Genomic DNA, 5,807 nt, shown 5'->3' with positions numbered 1-5,807 from the left:
TGACTGAGTTACTGCCGAAACTGCTGCAACATTACAAAGGAACAATGATTCACGACTTTTTGACTCCCAAGTTACACACGTAAGCTACACAAAGCTCTAGCGCTGGACAATATAGACAAGTCAGGCAACTCCAGCTTTATATTCATATAGGCAAAAGTTTGTATTTTTTGGTTGTATTCATTTTTATAGGGATTTGCACTGTAGGCTACATCTAGGCCTATTTACATTCAAAAGCAATATGCCAATCATAATTAACCAGTAAAACTTTAAAATAGGCCTTTAATTATTGTTTTAGAACATACATGAGGCTACAAAGAATACAGTAGAATATAGACATGTTCCTATAAGCGATACAGTATGCTACTTATCTAAAAAGAACAATTTAAATATGAGAGTGCAAATATGAAATTGTGCTAAACTTCCAGTAAGTCTCAATAAATGTTTCTCTTTCATTAATTGGCCCCATATAGGCCTAGCCTACTGTTCAGAATAATAATAATAATAATAATAATACTAATAATAATAACTTTATTTATATAGCACCTTTTAAAAACACAGGTTTACAAAGTGCTTTGACAAACTAAACCAAACACAGAAGAACAGAAACAACAGCAAGAACATAACAAATACTAAATACTAAAAATAATTAAATACAATTCAACAGAAAAGAACCCATCATGCACAATACCCAACAGACATGTATAACCCGACCATCACAAGAACCATCACAAGAACCATCATAAGAACTCAGGCAACACAAGAACCCAACAACACGAGCTGAGACCAAGAGGACCAAAGATTTAAAAAGATCCAATTCTGATAACCTAAGTACAGAAAGAAGACAACCAAGTGGAGTAAGTAATTGTCAAAGGCTTTTCAGGTAAGGCATTTAACAAACCTCCGACTGAAAAACTCATTTTGTGCAACTACGCCGTCTAAATAATTAAAAATTCGCAGCGACGTGTACACTGTAGAAGGTGGCGCTAGTGCACCTTCTATGCTGGTTGCCAACCGCCTTTAAAAAAAAACCAACGAAGAAGAAGTAGCAAAATTGGCGGCAAATTTACCTGTTTCCGTCGGACATGTTGCCTGGCTGAAGTTAACATCATGATGGTACTGTTCAAACACTACTGTTACTCAAAGTGCATTTCACAAACTAGTGCCCCTATCACATGAAGTTTTAAGTCATATCTGTAGCATATTAGGCGACTAATGCTTGTGGCCTTTTCTTTTTACTACATTACTTTTGGCTAAGTATCTGGGAGAGATAATGTCTTGATGGTGGCAGATTCACCAGCACCAAACAACTGGGAAATTGAGGAAAACTGCACCACTCACCCAAGCTAAGTATTTAGCCTACTGAGTGCAAATATACTGGAGGCTTTAGGCCTTTCCTAAAATGTCTTTGTAGTTGATGGTTTTTTAGCCTACTTCAATTTTAGTAAGTTAACCTATTTGTTTGTATAATAGACCTAGGCTATACCTCCTTCATAGCTGTTGTTTTAAAAATATCAGTAATAGCACAACTTTGGACTTGGCTACCCAAAAAAGAGACCATGAGTTCAGTGACTTAAGGTCAAATCAACAGCTCCTTGAGATTGATTGCTGCTGTTACTCTATCTCCTATGTTAAGCTGCATGCTGTAAATATTTGTCCCGCCTTAAACCTTTTTTAAACAGGGCTTTCCTTTTATGTGACGACTATTTCTGAAGCTGTGTTTCCGGTGCTTGCTTACTCAGGAAATAAAGCCTATCTGTCTCTTAAACAGATTAATTCTATGTTGTGTTTATCAGCTACTTGCTAAATATCTGTCTGCTGTGTATAGCTTTTTAAATTGAAAAAGGTCTTACTTCTGCTGTGGGCGTTGGGGGGGGAAAGGGTGATCTGGAATAGTTAAGTAATGCTGCAGCAGGGTGTAAAAGTAACAATGATCTGAAGAAGCTAAAATGCTCTATACAGTAGACTAAGAGGAGATTACAAAGCTGCTTCATTTAAGACTTTGTTTGTAAAGTGTACAGCCTGATGTGCTTTTTTCTGCTGCACTGCTCTATGTGCAATGACACAGCTAAAATGCAAAAGTTTGGTGATGGGATATATCAGCTATCTTCTCAAATGATGATTTGAATAGCCAACTTTTGTGGGCAGCTGTCTGATCTGTTCCACAAGTTGACTGCACTGAACTGAAGCTGAAACTTGGAGGCATTTTCTTTTTGAGAAACATGAACTACTCTCCAGAGTTCCAAAAATAGGTTCACATGGCAATGGTCTTGATTGCATCTTGTTGTTGACCTAACAATGACAACACGTGTGTGTGTGTGTATGTGCGCCTCTTATTGTGTTCCCTGATAATTATGACACGCTTTGTTGGAGAGAGATGATCCCGTTCTGCTGTTGCATGAATAAGCACAGATGTCAACCTTTTCACTGTGACTCTCACCATGTCCACTCATTAGTCATGAAAACAGTCGCCTTTTGTTTCAAGCTGAATAATTCTTCATGGGAACAAAAGCAGGGATTCTCATTCATCCTGTGTGCAGCAGATCTGGAATGATAAAGATAGGCCAGAACTGTTGTGCTCTGACCTTGTTGGTCTGACTCTTTAGCAGTTTTTTGGCTGCACTCAGTCACAAAATAATGAAAGTTAGAATGAAAGGAGCTGCTGCCTTGTGATTTGGAGGTTTACCTGGATCTCTTAGGTGATTTGTTCCAGATTTGGCTGCTAATACTAATATCTTGGGCTCCATATTTCCTTCATTTCCACCCCCACTTCAGCAAGATGAATGTAAGAGCCTTCCTCTTCCAGTCAAGTGTGTGTTAGGTGAGAAACTTGTGAATTGAAGAGGCAGATGTGTTTTATCAGGGTCTAACCTGCGCCAGCCCCTCTTCACTCTCTCCGCCTCTTTCTTCCTGCAGGGTGGAGTGACAGCCTGTCACTCTGGGGGCGCTCCACAATAAGCCTCAGACCCCACGACTATTGTGGCGCTCAGAAAAAGCATCAAGGTCTTCCTCTCTCTTACGTTCACTCTTTTCTCTCTCTTTTCAAAGCAGAGAATCAATCAGCTGTACACACACACACACACACACACACACACACACACACACACACACACACACACACACACACACACATGCATACTGCACTTCTTTCCCCTTCCGTCTGTCTATTCAGCAGCCAGTGATCATTTAGACTTGACATGTATTGTGAAAAACTGAGCTGCTCTGCCTCTTTCTTCTTCTCTTTCTTTCACTCCCTTTCTCTTTCAACTGTCTGTCATTAATGTCCAGGTCTTACAATATACGAACAGAGGAGGAGAAGAAAGCGAAGAGTGAGGGATGAATTGATGGATGGGAGGATAAGCACTCAGTGTCCTTTCTTTAAAGATTTGTTATTGTACAGTACTGTCTCCCAGTCATTTTTGGTTGGTGTTTCAGTCTGAAAGCCCGTCCACGTGCTCTTTTGTATGGGAAAGCAATAAGGCCCCATTGAATGAAGCTGAATGGACCTGCCATCCTTAGGGGCTGAGGCCTGAGGACTCCTATTCTTTAGCCCCCAATCTAATTGGAGCTGAAATGAAATGGAGGTTTCTTATGAAAATAGGCTTTGTTTGGCCGCAAGGCTGGTAATTCATAAACAATAAGCAGGGCCCCATTGTGTAGATAATAATATATTCATGCTGCTGGAGATGGGGAGAAGGCAAAGCAACGGCTGAGGATATATAAGGAGGATAGGCAGAGGCAGGGATGGAGAGTGGAGGGAGAAGAGGAAGGGGAGGAGGAAGACTAATAGCAAATAGTGGGTCAGAGAAAATTGGTAATGGTCGGGTAGCAGCGGAGGACTTATTAGAGGAAGTGAAAGGACTAAAAGTGGGTATAGTCAGTGGGAGTTAGGTCAAAGTGAAGGGAGTAGGAGAGATAGACAAGATAAGAATGAGGCAAGGAGGGGGAGGCGGGAGACTGGGAAAAGCTTTCGAGTACCTCGAAAGCCTACAGGTGACTGGTTTTGTCAGCAGAAGGGGGAGAAGGCAAGTGAGTGAGAGTATCTCAAAAATGGAGTGGGTTGCAGAGTGAAAACCTGCGTGGATTTGTGTGTGGTGGAGATGATAGTGGATTGGTCAAGTGCAGAGAGGAAGCAGAGGAACACAGTCCAACAGGCGAGTAGAGGTTGGGGTGGGGGGGGTCTGCGGAGGAATAAAACTGACAGGAAAGCTTTCAGCGCCTGGAGACACGATGGCTTGCTGAGAAAAAAACAGGTGAGCCTTCATGACACTTCAGCTGCTTCAGTTTATCTGGATTATCTTTCACTATTATCATCTGTAATCACGCAGGTCAGAGCTGCTTCTTCTCGGAGACGATCCTCAACTGCGTCTTCAAAACTCTATCAAGTGAGTTTCATTGCTCGACACCCTCAGAGCAGGACTAAAAAAAAAAAGTACTGGACCTAAGTGCTCTGTGTAGTGATGGACTGTCTAAAGGGGGGACCATGCTTCCTGTATCTGCTCTGAACAGCTGTTTGAGTTCATGCCACAGACTTTTTGGCATCTCTTAAAGGAGGGATTCTTACAAATTGTACAGGACTCAAGACACCTTCTCATCAGGATGCTGTGGGGGGAAAACTTTACTAAATCATTGACTTCCTTTTTTCCTCCCCCTTTCTTGTCTGACAGAGTTTTGTGACAGTGGAGGAAGAGGATGTTGAGGACATAAATGCAAAACTGAAATTGCTAACCACCTTTAATTTGATTTCACTGCATAGAGAAAGAAAAGGTCTTACCTGATGGTGAGTAATTTAAAATGGCACTTTTTGTTTGGGTGGACTCGAACTGAGTTTGTGTCGCTGTGTCAGCGGTGTTTGCATGCCTCTGCACAGATAGGAGAGAGATTTGTTTTGCATGTATGTTTTGCATTCTGTATGGAAGGAAACACTAAATTAAAGTGTGGCAGGTCATTCGCATGGTTTAGTTGTGGTTCACAACAAAAAGCGATTCTGTTAACCCAGCGCTACTTCTTAGCAACAAAGGATTCATGAGGTATGCAGATAATAAACTAAAGAAGACTTAGAACTGAAACTAGCAGACTTGATATGATAATAATGAATATTGTTCAAGCTATACAGTTTGGTGTACACTTTTCAAGTTACCCTTACTTACAATTGTAAACTTGTGTGTGTGTGTAAAATTAAATTCAGAAAAGTCAATTGGAAAGTCAACATTCTGCATCCTCTTGAATGCACAATGCATAAATTATTCAAACTTTTTTACATTTTTTGAAGTTTTTTTAATACATTTTTAAATCTGATATATATCTGAAAATATGGGATGTAATTATAAAGGGGGGAAAACAATAGCTTTTCTTCTATCTGGTGTGGCTACCTGAGTGTTTTGGCCAAAAGATGGTGTCATTTACCTTGATCTAAACTTGTGTGCTCATTGGGCAGCCTGCAGTTCCACAGTTTGACCACTAGGTGTCAGTATTTATCAACACATCAATCCGGATTGCTGCTCCTTTGGCTTTCCTGTCATTAGACAAATTTCTTCATAAAGCGGAAGGTATAATGCTGATGTTCTCTACGTTTTTCTTTTCTGAGTAACACATGGTGTTTATGTTCATTTTTTTTATTTTTTTTTACATTTTTGTAACTTAAAACTCAAAGGTTGTGACAAAACTGTTAACAGTCAGCAGTGTCTTTTTTTTTATTTATTTTTTTTTAGAATCAAAACATATTTACATTTGGCTAATTTCAGCAGGCAGACTATAGAAAGACTATAAACTGGAATATTAAACTCCATGCCTCAGTAAAGGTTCTGCAT

The 5,807-nt window shown here is 40.1% G+C and overlaps 1 long non-coding RNA gene across 1 annotated transcript; it reads left to right on the top strand.

The window, feature by feature from the left end:
* The first annotated feature begins 3,744 nt into the window (after positions 1 to 3,744).
* On the top strand, positions 3,745 to 5,250 carry LOC132986723 (uncharacterized). The gene is made up of 3 exons (XR_009675542.1): positions 3,745 to 4,250; positions 4,326 to 4,382; positions 4,665 to 5,250. It is a non-coding gene; the product is annotated as an uncharacterized LOC132986723 (long non-coding RNA).
* Positions 5,251 to 5,807: the final 557 nt, after the last annotated feature.

This window comes from Labrus mixtus, chromosome 13, assembly GCF_963584025.1.
Source record: "Labrus mixtus chromosome 13, fLabMix1.1, whole genome shotgun sequence".
Classification (NCBI taxonomy): Eukaryota; Metazoa; Chordata; class Actinopteri; order Labriformes; family Labridae; genus Labrus; species Labrus mixtus.
Note: the sequence above shows the minus strand (reverse complement) of the source record. Positions and strands in the feature narration are given on the sequence as shown.